Below are 20,811 nucleotides of genomic sequence, written 5' to 3'. Positions count from 1 at the left end.
GCTGAAGGAGACTCTTCTTCACACAGAGAGTGGTGAGGGGATGGAATGGGTTACCTAGTCATGTTGTTGAAGGAGACTCTTCTTCACACAGAGAGTGGTGAGGGGATGGAATGGGTTACCTAGTCATGTTGTTGAAGGAGACTCTTCTTCACACAGAGAGTGGTGAGGGGATGGAATGGGTTACCTAGTCAATGAAGGAGACTCTTCTTCACACAGAGAGTGGTGAGGGGATGGAATGGGTTACCTAGTCATGTTGCTGAAGGAGACTCTTCTTCACACAGAGAGTGGTGAGGGGATGGAATGGGTTACCTAGTCATGTTGTTGAAGGAGACTCTTATTCACACAGAGAGTGGTGAGGGGATGGAATGGGTTACCTAGTCATGTTGTTGAAGGAGACTCTTATTCACACAGAGAGTGGTGAGGGGATGGAATGGGTTACCTAGTCATGTTGCTGAATCACTGGGATCCTTCAAGACCCGACTTGACAAAGTTCTGAGATCGGACCTGAGGCAAGTTCTGATGGTACCAGACCAAGGCTGACTAGTTAGTCAGCTGCTCGGAACTGGGCAAGCTCTGATGGTCCGAATAGCCTCTCGTTTGTACAATCTTATGTTTAAACTCCCTTTGTATATCTTATGAGAAGATACTTGAATGCAAATTTCACCACAGCGATGTGAGAGCCACCGTCCTAGGTTTAAAAGCAGGAGAGGAGTTACACATTTGCAAATGCCACCGCAACACGGACTGGACTTATTGGCACACGAGAGAGAAAATGTGCCCGTAAGCCCTTGTGGAGGAATCTCCACAAACCTGAGATCAGTCAGTTCACAGGGAGTCTGTCAAGAGCCTTTAGAAAGAGACATGAGAAAAAACACACACACCAGCCCTTCGGTGGCTACTCTAAGGCACCATAACCACCCAGCAGTCAGTAGCAGAATCTCCCCCAAGCCTGTCCACTAAACTACATTACTTATCACTAATGTCTCAATATCCACGTACAGCTGTGGTCAAATGTTTTACCTCTCCCTAAAAATGAGCTAACGTTAAGCTAACATAATGAATTACACACCAGTGCTTTGTAGTCCCCATTCCCCCCAAAATCTAACGCGAAATACTGTACTGCTATTATCATTTTGTTTCTTTGATTGTGCGAGATTAATTAAAACTAAGTGTGTTTTTTTTTTTTAAAATCAGTCTCAATCCTAAAATTCTAGCTCATGTTTATTTAAAAAGTTACATTTAGTCTCAATCCTAAAAAGTTTTAAGCGCTGCTAAATTTTGACCCAGTTCGTATTCGTTTATCTAAAAACAGAATTTTAAAAATCTCAAACTACAAAACTATTAAACTTTGAAGACATTCCAACTATGAACTGGACTCTCAGCTTACTCAGTTAAATATTAAATTAAAAAAAAATATCAAAATGAAAACCTAGCGCTTGTGTGGTCTAGCTAAGGACTTGAAGTCAAAATATGTACCAGCTCTGCTAATATTTTAGCCAGCCCTGATCCTGGAGAGCCACAATCCTGCAGGTTTTCTGGGTATAGCTAATTTAAATCTAACAAAATTGATTCAATGAAGTAGTAATTGAAGTCCAGAACACCACGCGGCTCTCCAGGACCAGGGCTGGCCGACCCTGCGCTGCAAATCGATCTTCGCTTTTATAAACGTGCCCCCTGCCGTGCCAATGTGAAGAACCCCGAGGAGTTTCTGCTGCCGAGCGGGACGGCGATGATGCCGCGTGTGTCTTTACTCGCTGCCTCACCTGAAGGCTGGCAACAGTGAGCCTGCGGGCATCAGCCGAGGGCGAGGAGACTGGCACGACGACCGGGCTGTCAGGAATGTGCTCGTCGTTGAACTTTATGGACACCTCGTAGTCACCTGGAAAAAAAAAGACAAGGATAGATCAGGAGGCTCCTGGAGGCTGCATTTACAGATCGGTTCAGGTCAGGTCACTATTTTCCTTTCCAGCTTTAAAGAAGGTAAAATCAGATATTATACAAGAACCAGACACAACTCTCCCATGGCTATAAATGGATGCTGCTTAGATTCAAATTTTTGTAGATTTTGATTCATCATAACTCCAAGTCAAAAGAGCAAGGTTCTGCACTGGGGCCGATCTGTTCAGTACTCACCAGGCTCCTGGACGACATACGAAACCCCAGACGAGCCATCCTTGCGATCCTCGAAGGCGATCTCCGCTTTACTGGGTCCTTCGACCGCGACAGACAGACCACCTGCCCCAGCCTCGCGGGTCCAGATGCTAAACTCGGCTGATTCAAAACACACAATTGCAAGACGTTACAATCCAGTTTGCTGTTGTCCTCCTCGTTTCGGGATCTCTGTTCTGGTTGACATGAAGCAGATTGAAACAGATTTTAAAAGAAAAAAAAAAAGATTTGACTGCCAGCGTTCCCGACATGACTTGGGGAGGGAGTTCCAAAAGACATGGGGCAGAACTAAAAGCCCCTCCTAATTTTAGACTAGAATCTACAGAGGCATTTGCCGATCTCAAAGCACGACCAGGAACAAAAAGGTGCCAACAGCTCCTGCAAATATACAGACCCCAAAACCTTGAAGGGCTTTGCAAGCAGAATTTAAAATCAATCCGGAACCTAACGAAAGCATAGTGATGCAAGAACCCAAGTAAAACATGTGTGTGTGTTGTTTTTATTCATAATGATGATCCCTTGCAATACATACACATCTCATTTCAAGAGAGTCCTGGCAAGAGAAGGCAGCAAGAACTATTGCAAAACGAACACGGGTGTGCGACTTTGATAACTGGCATTTATTGACTGATCTCCCTGCATCTGAATTCAAAAACAGCCTGGTCACAAGTTCAGTAACACTGAGAACGGTAGGAAAAAACAGGAGAGGAGACACATTGACAGAGCTCAGAAGTTCCATCTTAAAAACACACCAGAAACATTTCAGTCTCATTTTGGAAAAAAAAAAAAAAATTGGTTTCATTGAAATCCATTCCCCTCACCCCAAGGTAGAGACTTGGTTACCTGGCAGCCCTGCCTCTGCTCTCTCCAGCCCTGGTCCTCCAGCCCGAACCTTGTGGGCTCCTCCCTCTCCGAGCGGCCCCACGGTGAACTGGAAGGGGCTCCCCGGCACGTGCTGGCCCTGGTACTTGACGCTGACGGTGTGGCTGCCCATCTCCGAGGGTACGAAGCGGATGCAGTAGGTGTGGTTCTCTCCTTCCATGATCTCTGCATCGTGCACCTTCCCAGAAGGGCTAGTCACCTGGGCAGTCATCTCGCTGACGTTGATCTCTAAAAGGACGGACGGCAAAACCAAAAACCAAAAGTTGTTTCTTCCTTTGAGTCCTACAATAAAACTCGGAAGTACCTTGTGATCTCACACGGACGCACCTGCCAGGTGAGGCTCTCCAAGATTGCAGTTTGTTGAAGTTCTTACCTGGGATTTTGAGGCTCAGATCACACAGGCTGCCCACGTTGGCCACAGAAGCAGCGCCGCGACTCTGCGTGACGCTTTCCTTCATTCTGCCCTCCCCAGTGACCTGGACCGTGAAAGCGCTGCCTGGAGACAACAAGGACACAGGGACAGGTGTTACGAGACAGGGAGGAGCCAGCCCTATTCCATCTACACCTCTGTTGGCTTGGTAACCCATTCCACATGTCCAGCACTCCAGTTTTGACACAGAATGTTTGACTGTGTAACAAGAGTTTTTAGGATTCAACACATTGCTGTTTTTGTTCAATTGCAATTAGGAATTTTGCAGTAAAAAGAACAGTGCACAAAATCAGTTAATTCTATAGGGCAGGGGGATGTTAAATGGTTGAGCTAGTCTACCTGGAACGTGCTTGTCGGCAAACTTGATGGCAATGATGTAATTGCCTGGTTCAGTGGGGCGGTAGGTCACTTTAGAGGTACCGTCCTCCAGGTCCTCTGTGTTGATGTCCACTTTGCTGGGACCCTCGATGGACAAGCTCAGGCCTCCGTAACCTAGCAACAGGACGAGCGGTCAGTCTCAACATTCCTCGACGGCAGTCCTTTCCCGATGGTCGGTTTTAATTTGTGGGGGTATTCCTCGTTTCCTGATGTTTTTATATTGTTAATGAATTATAAGTCACGCTTACTTATTGACAGTTTGTAAAGCTAGTGGAGCCTTTTTGCCACGCCCATTTTAGTAGGAGTTTAAGACCTGAGCTTGTTAACTGCATGGTAGCTAATCAAGCTCTTAGTAAATCCTGGAACAGATTAAACTCCTCTGCTACGGGAGTCTTGCTTGCATCCCTCTAATTGCTTCAACTTAAGACTGCGGATTGACTAAGCTTTTAAGACTGCACGGAAAGCTCATTAACTTCTACACAGCTCAAGAGCCATGCGCTGGACAGCCCAGGCTGTAACCCAGCAGGGGGCGCTAGCAGTACAATGCCCTCCATCCCTGGCTGTGGTACCTGCGTCACGGGTGTCTATGATGAACTCTGCGGGCTCGAAGGTCTGCCCCTTCGTCAGGCCCGGCCCGGATACCCGAACACGGCTGGCGTCTCCCAGCTCAGAGTGTTTGATAATGACGGTGATGGGGCTGCTGGGAATGTGGCGGCCATTCTTCTTGATGCTGACCAGGTGATCCCCAGTCTCCTTGGGAACAAGAGAGAGAGAGAGAGAGAGAGAGAGAGAGAGAGAGAGAGAGAGAGAGAGAGAGAAAGATGGTTTAGTATGGATTCATTGCACTGAAAACGATCACTAAATTAGCATGAAATACTCTTGCTCCTTCCTGTAGATTTCTGCGATGTCGTTTGGTAGTTTGATTACATGTTAAAAGCACAAGATCTAAACGACGTTCTCATAGGTGATGCATCTCCACTGGGGACGAAGAGCAATGAACCAGCGCGCGTCTCTTGCTCACCAACATGTCCGTCCCTCAGCATTTTCAGCAGGCAGGGCTCCTCACGGCCGGAGGGGGTGGTCACGCTGGCAGTCAGCTGGCTGAGGTCGGACTCCCCGATGTCTAGCGGGATATCCGCGGTGGAGCCCACCTTGAGCTGGGACGTCCTCATGGAATCATCCCCTGGGAGGAGACGGAGCAAGGGAATTGAATAAGGGAGCAGCCGCGACCACGACTTGGCAAGAAAGAAAACTACAAGAGCCGTTAGGTGGAGAGTTCTTGTGAAAGAGAGGAGAGAATTTTTGTAGTGCACAGTGTTAAACGAAAGATCCAATTTTCGTTTTAGGTGATGCAAAGTTTGCCAACACACTGACTTTTTCCCCTACCTGTGATTTTGGATACGAAGGGGCTGCCAGCGATGTGCTTGTTGTTGTACTTGACTAGGATATTGTAGTCGCCGGGCAGCACTGGCAGATAGGAGACGGTACAGGTCCCATCCTGGTTATTCGTGCAGCTTATATCGGCCTTGGATGGGCCTTCGATAGCTAGGGACAGTCCACCTGGAAACAAACCCACACACACGCTTAAATACAGCAGAGTGGCCACATCCCGTTTATATTGATGTCAGGTGCACCAGTGAGCCGCTCAGAGTCAGAAAGCACGCCGTGCAGATTGAAATGAATTAACCCTCGGCTCCACGAGAGCGCCGAGCGACATTCACAAACGGAGAACGATAATTCTTTGCTTGTTTTGCATTTCTAGAGGCGATGGCAAATGAAATGACCCATGCGTTCTCTTTCACTCTAACTGGGCAGTTCCACGAAACTGGACTGGAGATTCCAGAAGGGCAAATTTACCTTCCACTGCATCTTTGGTGTCGACGGTGAACACGGCCGGCTTGTTCACGGTGCCGTGAATCAGGCCCGGCCCGTACGCAGTCACGTGACCGCTGTCAACATAGTCCACGAAGAACTGAAGAGGACTTCCTGTTGAAGGGAGAATACACGTTTCCTTTAGAAACACTAAAAAAAACAAAAACTGGTTTACTTGGATTTACATTTTACAAATGATTCGCAAATATAATTATTACTACTAATAAACATGCCAGAGGCTCTGTAGAACTTGAATTCGCACAGTCCCCCCCCACACAGTGTAGTTTACAGGGCGTGCAGTAATATAATAGAAGCCAGGATTACAGCATTTGCACCCACAATGACATCGTACAATGCTTGCTGGCTGCAGACTGGAGAGATCTGCAGCGATGCCTGTGTGTTCCAGTACCTGGAATATGCATGCCTTCGTATTTGATGTCCATCTCGTGAAGCCCTGCCTCAGTAGGGGAAAACTTCACAGTCACCGTCCCGTCCTTGTTGTCCACGATGTCCGGTTTGGCGACCTTTCCCGAGGGCATTCTCACGTCGCCTTGCAAAAAAGAAAGAAGAAATATAAATCACACTCCTCAAGCCTTCAGCATCAGGACTGTAGAGGCAAACCAGGAAACGACAGCACCTCAAAAAAGTAACCAAAAAACCTTGGGCATGTTTGCAAGTGTGAAAGGTCAGTAAACCTCTGAAAAGGAGTTGGCAGTAGTTTTTAATAACGCTCACACCTGCTCTTCGCACCCTCCTCAAGCTTACACTGGCTTGGGGGGAGGACAGCGCCTGTGCCTCGTTTAAACTGAACCACTCTAGAATCCCGCTCACCTGTGATCTCACCCTTCTTGACGGTGAACGGAATGACCAAGTCGAACGGGCGCAGTCCGGCCGCGTCAAGCCCGTCCAGCCCGTCCAGCCCCACCGGTCTGTCAGTAGCCTGCAGGGAAAGCCCGGGAGGTCAAAACACCAAACCATAGCACCGAAACACCTCAGCAGCGCCGATATATATATTTCAAAACACCCGATACCTCGGTAGGTACACTGGGGGAGAGGTTAAAATTGAGACTGGGGATAATACGGGCCTTTTCCATCTCCAGGTGTGTGTGTGGGCGTTGGGTTTAGAGATGTGCTAACTGCTTCGCTTTATTATTCTCCTATGGGTTTGAGGGTCAACAAGCATCTCATCTACTGTAAAAATGGTCTAAAATTGATTATCCAGGGAGTTGCTTTACAGTGGTGCTTTAAAATACCTAAAAACAATATTATGAAAAGGGATAAATAAGATAGGTGGATAATTTGAACTAATTCAAGGATTAAGTTACATTTTTAATTAAGGATTTTCAACACGCTTGAAAAGGAGAGGAGAGTAAACAAGGCCAGTGTACCCAGGGCTGTCTGGTACCAGGAGGTAAGGCAGAGTGAGGGACCTGAGACTGTTGCATGAGTGGAGCGAGCTCCTGGCTTTCCAACGCCTAGTGCAGAGAGAGCAAGAGAGAGAGAGAGAGAGAGAGAAGGAAGGGGGGGTGAGGTGGAGGTGAAGAAGAGGAGGATGAGAGGAAGAGAGAGAGAGAGAGAGAGAGAGAGAGAGAGAGAGAGAGTGTGTGTGAGTGTGTGTGAGTTAGGACCACAGAGAAAATAACCAGGGCCATCTCAAATTGCATCTGCTGTAAGGCAAATGGTTAGTGTATCCAGTCCAGGTCTCTTTACTAAACACAGAGCCTCTCGCAGGGAGTTACAGTTACAGGGGGGTGAACTCTGCATCTTCAACAGCTGCTGCTGCAGAGTCTCTTCCAATAGGACCTCGTTTTGTTTGCCGTCTCGTCCGAAGGATGGAGCACAAGGAGGTGAAGTGACTCGCTCAGGGTCACGGCGAGTCAGTGGCTGAGCCAGGATTTGAACCCCCTGGTAACAAGACCTCTTTCCCCTAACCCCCTGGACCACCTTTGCGCTTTGTTTTGAGGACTGTTGCGTTCTCAAAAAATGGCTTGGGAAGTACTCACCGTGACCTGGAAGGGGCCGTTGGGAACGTGCTCCCCGCCGAAGCGCACAGAGATGACGTATTTTCCGGGGAGCGGCGCCGTGTAGACGATGTCGGAGGTCCTGTCCGCATTCTCGACCACGTCGACGTCCGCTTCCTCGCCTTCCGGATTGCGCACTGTGCAGGTCACCTTGCCCTTGCCCGCGGTCTTGGCATCAACACTGAGGGCGGTCTGCTCACCAATCTGGATGGTAGGACCAACGCCAGCTCCTGAACCCAGGGGAGAGGAGGGTAGAGAGCAGGTTTGAAAAAAAATGCCACTGCAGAAAAAATAAAAAAAGTTCTCTTCCACCTTGCCTGTATCCCACCCCCATTCTGGTCATGCTAATATCACAGCCAGTTAGATATCCTTGCATTCAGGAAACTGAAGTCAACTAGACTAGAGCCACACTGCTTCCCTCCCTCCCAGTCCCTCAGCTCTAACCACTAGACTAGAGCCACACTGCTTCCCTCCCTCCCAGTCCCTCAGCTCTAACCACTAGACTAGAGCCACACTGCTTCCCTCCCTCCCAGTCCCTCAGCTCTAACCACTAGAGCCACACTGCTTCCCTCCCTCCCAGTCCCTCAGCTCTAACCACTAGACTAGAGCCACACTGCTTCCCTCCCTCCCAGTCCCTCAGCTCTAACCACTAGACTAGCCACACTGCTTCCCTCCCTCCCAGTCCCCCTCAGCTCTAACCACTAGAGCCACACTGCTTCCCTCCCTCCCAGTCCCTCAGCTCTAACCACTAGAGAGCCACACTGCTTCCCTCCCTCCCAGTCCCTCAGCTCTAACCACTAGACTAGAGCCACACTGCTTCCCTCCCTCCCAGTCCCTCAGCTCTAACCACTAGACTAGAGCCACACTGCTTCCCTCCCTCCCAGTCCCTCAGCTCTAACCACTAGACTAGAGCCACACTGCCTCCCTCCCTCCCAGTCCCTCAGCTCTAACCACTAGACTAGAGCCACACTGCTTCCCTCCCTCCCAGTCCCTCAGCTCTAACCACTAGAGCCACACTGCTTCCCTCCCTCCCAGTCCCTCAGCTCTAACCACTAGACTAGAGCCACACTGCTTCCCTCCCTCCCAGTCTCTCAGCTCTAACCACTAGAGCCACACTGCTTCCCTCCCTCCCAGTCCCTCAGCTCTAACCACTAGAGCCACACTGCTTCCCTCCCTCCCAGTCCCTCAGCTCTAACCACTAGACTAGAGCCACACTGCTTCCCTCCCTCCCAGTCCCTCAGCTCTAACCACTAGACTAGAGCCACACTGCTTCCCTCCCTCCCAGTCCCTCAGCTCTAACCACTAGACTAGACCACACTGCTTCCCTCCCTCCCAGTCCCTCAGCTCTAACCACTAGAGCCACACTGCTTCCCTCCCTCCCTCCCTCAGCCAGTCCCTCAGCTCAAACCACTAGAGCCACACTGCTTCCCTCAATCCCAGTCCCTCAGCTCAAACCACTAGACTACGCTGCTTCCCATTCAGTTAGCTTTTTAATTAAGTTAAACGTATCAAAAGGTCTTCCAGAGAAATGGTACCTCGAAGCATGCATTGGTCACCAAAACATGTATCATTGATACGCATGCTTCCATCAAGACAGGCAGCCATCAGAGAGAGAGAGAGAGACCCAGACTCTGAGGCAGCAATACCATCCTTCTACATTAATAAACTGGGCTTACCTAACTCCAATAAAAACTCAAGGTGAAAAAGCACAAAGAGCAAGAGAGAGAGAGAGAGAGAGAGAGAGAGAGAGAGAGAGAGAGAGAGAGAGAGAGAGAGAGAGAGGAATAAAAAAGAAAAACACCACCAAAGTGATCTGAAAGTGTGCATTGTAGCGTGAATTTTGGTTAAATGGTCTACTTGAAATCAAAACAGATTTAACGAAAGGGACAGTAAAAAGCTTGCAATCCTCCCTTCAACCTCGTATACCTTAAACGATAAAATGCTTAAACCCTTTTAAAACGAAAACAAGCAAAAAAAAAACAAACCAACGCATTTTTAAAAATCGTAGCTCTCTTTGAATAGCGTAAAAAAAAAAAAAAAAAAAAAAAAAAAAAAAAATTCAGAATTGAATTTTAAAATTTGAAAATAATTTTTAAAAATTTACATTTGGTTCTCTTACGGATTAAATATAAAATTTTGGGGGGAGGATTAAATCAATCGCCGTCCAAAATTCAGGAGAAGGGGGCTACTCCCGAACCACACTCCCAACTCAAATATTCTGCGCCCCGCTGTCTTTCTGAAGACCCAGCTGTTGAGAATGTGCTTGGGCATCTCTTGATCTGCCCCCTCCTGCTCTGGAGTTGCCCCACCTCAGCACTGCGTTACTGGATCCTCAGCTGATGCGCTATTGACAGGTCATTGTAGATCTAACTTGTTGCCATCCTAAACTCGTTGCGTCCGGCTTCATATCATATTGAAGCATTATTTGCAAACTACACTTTATCTTGCTTTGTAACTCTTCTGCCCTGGACAAAAATGCATCCGCCAGATAAAATGACCCCCTCCCCCACCAGAAGTCGTACCCGTGACTCTGCACTTGCTGGCGTTGCCAGAGGGCACAGCCCGGATTCTGTAGGGCGAATAGGGGATCTCGTCTCCCCCGTACTTGATCAGGATGGTGTATCGTCCCGTCACGTCTGGGACGTACGACACCAGGTAAGTCCCGTCCCCATTGTCCCGAATGTTAGCCTTCTTCGGCTTTCCTTCAGGGTCCTGGTCAAAAAACAAGAGGCACAGCGGGATTTTCATAGATACTGCAGCAAAACAAAATCGCTTGGGAGTCCGGTCATAGCGATTCTATCTAAGAACCTTTCCCCCACCCTGCGCTGTATATATGCATTCCTAATTATGCCATGTAATTGGTTGATTACAGTTCAATTGCGTATTCATCAGCCAATAACTATTCTTGTATTTTCGCACCATTTTTGGCGACCATCGAGTTGTATAGGAGACAACAGCTTCCTCATAGCAGGCTCCCCATGCACGAGTCTTCTGTATATCGCTATACACTGTAAAGACACAAAGCTGTTGGCCAGAGCTGCAAATCGCTCTCTAGAACGAACTGATATTTGCTTCAAGTCGACTGAAACCTGCTGAATAAAACTTGCGTTGCTACAGGATTTGCAAAACGCGTTGGAGTTTCATTTATTACATAGATCGCATCGATGCCAGTCTGGGCAGCCTGTGGAGACTCACGGTGATCTGCACTGCCAGCAGTCCCTCGCCCGCGTCCTTGGCGTCGATGGTGAACTCCACTGGCAGGCTGGCCTGCACCCCTGTGTTGTCGAGACCGGGCCCGCTGGCCTTCACCTTGCTGGCATCGTGAGCGGGCAGAACCTTCACCTTGAAAGGACTGTGGAGGGAGAGAAAAAAAAATAATTGCACGCTGAATTTTAAAAGCGACCCTGTCGCGTCAAACCGAAACAAACCGCCACTATCTGCTCTCACCTGTGTGGGATCTCCTTATCTCCGTAGAGGACGTTGACAGAGTAGGGTCCCTCTCTCGTAGGGACATAACTGACGGTGTGGGTGTTGTCTCCGTTGTCCACCACGTCCACTGGTTCCACCACCCCTGCAGAGGACAGAACCGAGAGTCAGCAACTGCACTGATCGCGTCCTTTGAGGAACCCTTTTGCAAAGATCAATCAAAAAATCAAGATTCTATTGGACTGAGGTCTGGCGATTTTGAGAAGGCCATTCTAGAACTTTTATCTTCAAGAATTACAGGCTTAGCTATATTCTTTCGTCGCTGTCGCGCTGGAGGATTGACTGGTTTGCCAAAAATCAGCAGATGGAATCAGCTGACACAATGAATTTCACACTGGCCAGTCCCAGGGTGGTTGAAGGAGGAGGTAGGAAGGCAGTACCTTTGGGCCCCTGCACTTGGACCTGCAGGGGCGCGACTCCGGCCTTGCTGGCGTCCACAGTGAAGCATTGTGGGATGCTGGCGCGCACATTGTTGCCCAGGCCCTGCCCAAGACACTGCACCTTGGTGGAGTCGACAACGTCATAGACTGGGACAGCGAAGGGGCTGCCTGAGAGAGGACAAGAGAGAGAGAGAGAGAGAGAGAGAGAGAGAGAGAGAGAGAGAGAGAGAGAGAGAGAGAGAGAGAGACTCTAAAAAGGATCTTCAGCATTAACATGACTAGGTAACCCATTCTCTCCCAGCTTTGGTGCGTGATGCTCCCCCCGTCGCTCGATTTAAAATCAACTCTCTAGACCCACTTGTTCTCTCTTGATCTCCGTGCTCTTTAAGCCTGATCTCTGCTATTAGCTGCTGTGTTGCTGCTGCTATCATGTATTCTGCACTTTCCACTATAATGTATGATGCATTTCTCTGTATTTAAAGTATTATGGATTCTCTTGTTGTTACTGTATTTCGTAAAGCGCTTTGTGATGGTGGTCCACTATGAAGCGCGCTACATAAAACAAAGATTGATTGACTCTATACCCAACTTGCCAACTTAACAACTTTGGTACAGAGTGAATGCATGCGTCCGTCTCCCAATTCCTAAGCAGTTCCTTCATTTAACATCTTCAGTAGAAATCATATTAACAGAATCGGACATAAACAAGGCCGGTCGATCAGTAATGTTGCATTTCAAATGGCAACTTTTACATCTTTACCGTCAGGATCGGACCAATTTTGGTTTTTCAAATTCCCCCAACTCCCTTTTAAAATCAATTCCAAACACGGCATTGATCAAAAATGGAAAACTAGCAGGATTCTGTTAATCAGCTTCACAGTGGCTCAAACAAAACGATAAAATAAACGGTCAACGAAATTGGCTTCAAAAGAACGCAGCCGATCGAAATGTCTCACAAAACGTCAAAAAAGGGGAACTGCAAATCGATTTTAAACAGGAACGGACCGCATCCCTCCTTGCTTTGCTTTAAAAATCCTAGTTAACATGTCATCAACACTTAACATATCTTTATCCTTGAAGATCAGACTGGATTAACTTGGATCAACGCGCTTCTGGGAGCCAGTCTTAGCTTCGGAACTTTCCCGATGCCTGTCAAAAGGAGGCGGGGACTCACCTTTGATTGGCTGGCCCCCATAGGTGATGTTCAGGTTGTAGGTTCCAGGTTCGTAAGGAATGTATTCAACAGAGCAGCTGCCATCCTTGTTATCCGTGCAGGACATCTTCGCTTCCGAGGGGCCCTCCACTGCCAACCCCAGCCCGCCACTGCCAGCGCCGCTGAGGAGGAAATGCAGAACATGTCAATACCAGGCCAGACGCAAAACAGGCCTCGATTCGAGAAAGTGCGGATTGCAAAACTAAATCACTTTTTCCCCCTTTTCGTGAAGTGAAGGATGTTAAAATTCGGTTTCAATGATAATGTTAAAAAAAAAAGCAGATCCTTATTTCAATCTGAACCAAAGTTAAAACTGATTTAATCCAGAATTGAGAACTATTTGCAAAACAGATCATTTTTTTGCAATAGTCATTAAGAAATTATTATTATTTTTTTTTTAAAAAGGGGGAAATTAAATTTAACTTCACTTGGTTTTGCGTTTCATTTCAAGCACTGAACATTCTTTATATACAACGAGAAATAAAAATGACGCTACAATACAGATTTAAATCGCATGGCACAGAAGACTGACTGAAGGAAGAACTCTTCCTTGAGCGAATGGGTCCTCTACCAATCACAGGATAAGGGCGGGACTCACCTCGTCTCCACAGTGAATTTGCTAGCTTGGTTGGTGGTGCCTCTCTCCAGCCCAGGCCCGTAGGCCCTCACTCTGGCTGGGTCACAGCCCTCCGTCACGGGCACTCGGAACGGGCTGCCTGGCACGGAGGCATCGTCGTAGGACACCTCCACAGAGTGCACACCTGCAGAGACGCCACAAGAGGGAGTCAGAGAGCACCCCCAGTTTGACCTGGTCAGTCAATTACAGGGATAGCGATCAATTTTAAATCCTGTTTTAATGGTCTGGTTCTCTCTCTCTTTGGGGATGCGAATAAGTTAATGTGCAACCAACCATTAACTAATCTGTTGCACAAGGTTACTGTCTATCTTCCCCACATACATTCCTGCCAAATGGCTTATCATGCAGCATTCTAAGCCAAAAGCCAAACAGAGTTGCCTTAGCAACTCTATAGGTCAAAAGTTTCCTACAGCGAACTGGTTCTGCCCTTTAACACTGCCTTGCTCTTCAAAATTAGTCCATCGACCGCCTTTAATTTGATCTGACAATGGGAGGATTCACTTGGAGATTGTGCCACCCCCGTATCGTGCGAATGGTAAAACCTCAAAAATGACAAGCCCCAGCACCCACCCTCCTCGTAAGGGGTGTACTCCACTTGGTAGGTCCCGTCTCCCTTGTCTCTGATCAGGGCGTCTGTGTGGTTGCCCGAGGGGCTGTTGATTCTGGTCTTGATGTGGTTGCCGCCGCTCTCGGTGAGCGCGCGGGCGTCCACGGTGAAGTCTGTAGTGGCATTACGGAAGACACCTGTGCGAAAGAGGAAGGTTTTGATTGAGAACCCTCGACAGAACACAAAACTGCTTTCGTTTAAAAAAATAATGACACCTGTGGTTTTGGAAGGTCACTTTTAAAAAAAAAAAAAAAAAGTAGACTATTCCCGGTTGAGAAAATGTCTCAATTTAACATGTCAGTTTTTCGTGAAGCAGCTGCAATTCAATATTAGAACGTAAAGTTATTCAGCAGGTCTCACTCGACTATGAAGCAAAACATGTTAGTTCTATAGAGCAGTGGAGAAGTTTTGACCAGCGGCAAGCTAGGTTAAGAAATCAGTTTGCACTTGTTTGCGTCATCTGGAGGGTGAAATTGTCCCTGCTTAAACTCAACGCCTTCCCTGTCAATAACCAGTCAGCTGCTTCGCTGTTGACTGACATGCTTTCAGCCAGTAACGCAGCCCAGAAGACACTGCTGGAGGTCAAAATGACCCTGGGAGTAAAGTGTTACTTTCAAAATTCCCCCGTTTGAGGAATTCCTTTTAAAAAAACGAACTACCCTGGCCATCCGTACAGCCCTTCTGGTTTTGGATCAATCTGGCGCGACTGCAGGTCAAGCTCACCTTTGCCCTCGATGCCGGGACCGAAGAGCTTGACGCCGCGGGAGTCGACGGCGGGCTCCACCACGAGTCTGGCTGGGAAGTTGGGCACATCCTGCCCCCCGTAGCGGATGGTTATGGTATAGACGCCAGGGCACGGGGGAACGTAGGCAATGCTGTAGGTACCGTCGTCGTTGTCCTGGACGTTGACCTCTGCCTCCTTGCCGTTGTCAGAGATGATCTCGATGGTCAGGTCGGCCGGGCCGGCGTTGGTACAGTCCACACTGAACTTCCCCGTCTCGCCCACCTTGGCGTGTTCCAGACCGGGGCCCGAACAACGCACCTTTGAAAACATAAGTTGGCACCAAGTAGGGCAGAGTTGTGTTAAAACCAAGACATACTAAATTCAAAAATGACAAGCGTTCGGAACTATTGACAACATTGAAAAAAAGCTTCCATTGCTTTATATATGGGGAGAAAATAACAGCAGCTGGCTCATGAGGTCATCATACATTTGTCTTCAAGATATAAAACGGTTATCCAACCCATAGGGGGGTCGCCTTGCATGAAAAGCGTTCCACGCGGTTCATTAACAGAATACTTGAAGCAGTGATTGAGGAACTCACCTTGGAGGGGTCAGTAGGGACCACAGCCTTGGCACGGAAGGGGCTCCCCGGTACGGGCACGCCATCGTACGTCAGCTCCACCAGGTAAGGCCCAGGCTCCCGGGGGATGAAACAGACCTGGCTGTTATCCGGACTCGGGCCTGGTTCAACCTTGCAGGTCACAGCCTTCCCCGAGGGGCTAGTGATCTTGGCAGCCACTTTGCCCTGACCGCCAGCCCCCTTGGACTTCACAGTGAACTCCTGGTCCTTCCCAACCGGCATCTCTGCGGGAGGCAAGACCAGTTAGAGAAGCATTCAGGAGAATAAACTTGTCAGCACCTGGAGAAGTGTCGTCGCATATGCAGCTCCTAATCTTAAAACTGTACCTCAGCGTTTAAGAAACATTAGTCTGCTGTATCGCAACTATTTAGTTTAACCCTCCTGCTAGGTTTCGGGTCTATTTGTCCCGACTCTCGTTTCCAATCAACTTAAATGCTATTTTTCTTTTCATTTTCTGTGTAATATTTTATGACTTTTCCTGAGTTGGGGTCATTTTTAGAACAGGTCATGTATACAAATAAGATGTTTCGGGTCACTGTGACCCGTGGCGTTTATCTATGTGGATTTGTGTGCAGGAATAAAACAAAACTTCTTTAAAAATGTGTTATTTTATTATTGTTCTATTTGTATTATCTCTGGAAATGGCGACACCTGTCTGGAGATATTTATAAACAAAACAAAACAAAACAAACAATCAATCTACAAGGCAGAGCCTCATTTTCTCTGTCAGTATTGCAACAGCATCTCTCTGGTAAAGACACTCCAGAATGAGGAGCTCCCAGGCTGGCAGCCAAAGAAGTTTTATCACAGCTCCTGGACTAAAAGAGCAGAAAAGAGTCAAACCTTTGCAAATAAAAACAGTTAATCAATTTAAGGCTGTTTTTAAATTAGTTTGAAATTGCATCGGGTCAATATGACCCAAAACATAACAGCTGTACCTAAATTCTGAACCTAATAGGAGGGTTAACGATCCCAGATGGTTGGGAATTTACATTTTTTTTAGGAAATCTTTTCTCTTCCACTGCGTATCCAATTCTGCGGGAACAGAAATCAGCCTTGCTCGGGAGAGAGCGTGATCCGAAAGCACCCCAATTCTGGAGAATTGTTTATTTTCCCCCTCCTGGTGTAAAAGTCCCCCCTCCCATTCAATCAATTCTGACACATCATCCAAAACGCGGGACCACTAGGTGATCCACTATTTGTTTTACCCGGGACTTCACACTTACTGTCTCCGAGGCCGGACACTTTGATCTTGCTCAGGTCCAGCGACGGGGCGACTCCCACAGAGAAGGGGCTCTTGGGAATGTGATCCCCACCGTAGGTCACACTCACTCCCGTGTTGCCCTGCGAACGAACAAGAGGGTCGTTCCAGTTCATTACAGCCACAGGACTTGCAGCACAGAGAATTAAACACAGTCGAGATGTTCAGGAAGATCGAAACCAATGCTCGGAAACACGTGTGCAATGATGTTGAAAAATTACCATTGTAAACCAACAAAATAGAAGTGCATCGACGCCCGCCTGGTTCCTGGTAACTGCCTGGTCTCAGAAATCATCCTCCCTGATTCTTCTTTGTTTCAGGCTGAATAGATTCAGTTCTTTCAGCCTGCCTTTGTAGCCCTGGGAGTAGTCTGGGAACCACAGTGTCTCTCTAGTGCTGTGGTGACCAGAACTCGAAGTGTGGTCTCCCCAGGGTATCTATCATCACGCTGATAAACTGCTGTATGCAAGGCTGCAAAATCCATCTCAAGTTGATGAACCAAAGCAATTCTGGCACTGCTTATCTTGCACAAGGACAAAATTGTGAAAACTTGAAATATACCTCTCTCTCTCTCAAACTCAAAAGCGACATGACAGAACCCAGTTATTAAAAGACACAGGGTGGCAGATGGTGTCGCAGTTCCCCACTATCCCGGAGAGGCCACGGGATTTGTAGACCGCTCCCCTCACCTGCTGCACTGGCGTGAACTTCACCGTGTGGGTGTTGTCGTGGTTATCGATGATCTCAAAGTCCTTGACCGCCTCTCCCTTGGCGGGGCCAGAGAACTGGACGTCTAGTTTTGCTTTCCCGGCCGCTTTGGTGTTGACCGTGAAGTGGGTGGGCTTGCACAGCTCCACACCTGGAAAAAAGGAGGGCAGACTCAATACAGCGACACCTACAGACCAAGCATGGGCACACTGGCAAAATAGGGCAACCCTTAACCCGTTCGAATTCCAATGCAATTTTAAAATGAGTTAACCCTTGGCACAACTGCCTTACTGAAGTTACATGATAACCATGAGATTGGTCTATTAAGGACCAATCACTATCCTTGTATTTTAACCAGTTTTGGTGACCCTATTTGTTTGAAAACTAAATTAAAATAGAATGTACCCATATTTGTACCTCCAATCATTGCCGCGTAAATGGGGCAAATTTAATTATGGTAGCATAACTGTAAAAAATATAGCATTGGAATTTCGAACGACTGGTCTGTATGAATTGTGGCGGTCTGTATGAATGTAGTGTAAATTGCACACAGGGTGATTAAGCTGCCCCTCACCGCTCTTGCTCAGCCCTGGACCCTCTGCTTTGACCTTGCTGGCATCATGGGAAGGATCCACCTTGATTCGGATTGGACTCACAGGGACAGCCTGCCAAACCAACCAATCAAAAATCAGAACGCACCCCCCAGCTATAGATCACTGCCCGCCCACTTCCAATAAAGATCTCTCTCGGCTGTTTAAATCTGGGACAAATTTCTTGACTGTCGCTTTGATGCCACTCGCACCTTGGTGACCTACAGCACAGGATACAGAAGTTTATCTATAGCACTTGGAATATATGCATATCCCGAATTTAAAAGATAGAAAGATTGTCAGATTAAATGGGGACCAGTAAATAGTATTCAATATACTTTAGATTTGACTTTTCCAATGTAACTGTGTTGCATTGACTAGCAGTTCAGAGGGGGTGCTCTCTAGTTCTAGTTGCGCTGCCATAGACATCCGGAGGATAGATCAGCCAGTATCTTTATAGAAGAGACATCGCCATCTAGTGTATAGCACTGAATATCCAGCAAAACAAAAGGAAACTTTGCAAAAGAGCAGATCTACTACAGAGCTTAATAAAAAGACACCGAGGCTGATTTAGCCTGGAAACACATCTGTGTGTTCGCTATACTGAAGTAATGTAACCCATGTCAGCTCAAAATCGATATAGGGTTAGGAAGACTCCATTATACTAAAATGAAACTTGAGGCTACTGTATAACAATGAGTTAGAGAGAATCTATTGATTACATCTTAAAAGTAAGAGGGTTTTAAATCGCAACACTATTAAAATCGTTCAATTAATCACACCTGTTTGCTCTGAAATGCTTTTCTTCAAATGTCATACTAGTTTAAAAAAGTCTTAATATATAATATCTTTGGAAGTGCCTTCCAAAATTCAGGTTTGATTTAAAAAAAAAAAAAAAATAGATTATTGTTATTTTTATTAAATTGATCAAGGCTCACATGGGTGATTAAAAACCACTGAATCCAGAGATCTATTAACCCCCCCAATCTCAGACTGCAGCAAGGGCTCACCTGGTCTCCGAACAGCACCATGATGGTGTAGCTGCCTGCCCCAGGCGGGGTGTATTTCACAGTGAAGGTGTCGTTGTCGTTTCGGATGATGTCAAAGTCGATGTCTGCCTCTGCTGGGCCAACGACCCCCGGGGCGCATTTGATACCGATGCTGACATCGCCTGGGGAGGGTGGGGGAGGGGGGAAAAGAGAACTGAAAATGCAGAACTTTGTTGCAGCCAAAGTTTTTTTTTTTTTTTTTTTTTTTTTGTTATTGAGGTCCTTGTGGGCGGAACTCGAATTTAGGGCTTGGGATTCTTCCAAAGTCTAAATTAACAAAAACAAAAAAAAAAACAACTTTGTTTTAAAATGTGCTTTTACATAAACCGCGTGTAGCTGGACTGCGCTGGACATGAAGGGAGGGGGCGAAATAAAGTTAAATCTGTTGTATAGCGTCAAACAAAACAGTGGGCTTCAATCATTACTTCAGACAAAGGTAAATACGTTTTTAAAAAAGGTTGCCGTGGAGATAAAAGGGCTTTGGCACCCATTTCAGGCAGGCATTACCTTGGCCAGCCTCAGCGCAGTCCACAGTGAAGTAGGTCGGCTCGTGGGCCTTCAGGCCAGTCTTGGCCACTCCGGGTCCTGACACCTTCACCTTGTGTGGGAGAGTTCCTGCACCAATCGTCATCTGGACAGAATTGACAACATTAACCTTAACCATTAAAAGAGGACCTTTGTTTTTGGTTGCGCGTTCCTGTGTGTTGCTACAGCCGTTTAAGCGAGTGTAATCTTTTAAAATTAAATGATTTGTTTACAACTTGACCACTTAAAATTGCAGCGCTCTCTGGCCACTTCCATTAAAGCGTCAAGGTGGCCTCATGTATTTCAGAACTACATTTCCCATCATCATCCTCCTGCTGCTGCTGCTGCTCACTGGTAAATCCATCTGTTACTTGTGAGCAGGAGGATGATGGGAAACGTAGTTGGAGTGATCCATGCCGGTCCATCTGAAGCCATCAGAGGGAATGGAATGCAATTTAAAAAAAACAAGTGGTCAAAATGTTAAATTAAAAAAAAAAAACACACCCCTTCCTTAAAGTTGTAGAAACGCAAATGTCCTTATCTACCCTTTAAGCAGAGCTGGAAGGAAAGTGGGGACTTCCGACAGAAGGAAAAACTAATCCAGAATCCGTTTACTAGGCATGCAAATGTTGTTTTAAAACTGTGGGTGGAAATAAACCAAAGACTTAAGCTAGTTATAGCCACAACTATACCATGCAGTCTACTGTCTAGAACTTGCCAAAACTAACAAAGCAATAACCCTTAAAATACATAGACACAGCGACGGCTGGATTAAGAAAGGAGTTTGCCGAATGCACCAGGAATACAAATCGTTGGGCGAGCCTACCCTGAAGGGACTGTCCGGGATGTTGACCCCTCCCCAGGACACCAGGACAGTGTGTTTGAGAGGCTTGCGGGGAGTGTAGGAGCAGGTATGGGTGCCGTTTCCATTGTCCCTCACTTGGACATCCACTGGGGTACCCTCGCCATCCTGACGGGAAAGATCAACCGAGTAAGAAACTTTCAACGTGCCCTGCCCAAAAAAAACCAAACAAAACGCCTTCTCTGTGAACCCAGTCACCTGCAGCCTGACTTTCAAGGGAGCTTTCCCTCCTCGCTTGGCATCCACTGTGAATTCGGTGGGTTTGTTGACGGTCAGTCCAGTCTTCTCCAAACCAGGACCGTACGCCTTCACCTGAAAACAAAGTTGCAATATCAGCACCCAAATTTTCTTTTTATCCAGCACTAGCGATTGAGAAC

The 20,811-nt window shown here is 47.2% G+C and overlaps 1 pseudogene; it reads right to left on the bottom strand.

Moving 5' to 3' along the window:
• Window positions 1–20,811, bottom strand: part of LOC121305473 — a 37,428-nt pseudogene that overhangs the window by 3,337 nt on the left and 13,280 nt on the right.

The sequence above is a fragment of the Polyodon spathula genome, chromosome 43, assembly GCF_017654505.1.
Source record: "Polyodon spathula isolate WHYD16114869_AA chromosome 43, ASM1765450v1, whole genome shotgun sequence".
In the NCBI taxonomy this organism is placed as follows: domain Eukaryota; kingdom Metazoa; phylum Chordata; class Actinopteri; order Acipenseriformes; family Polyodontidae; genus Polyodon; species Polyodon spathula.
The sequence above is the reverse complement of the archived record's forward strand: the minus strand, read 5'-3'. Positions and strand labels throughout refer to the sequence as shown.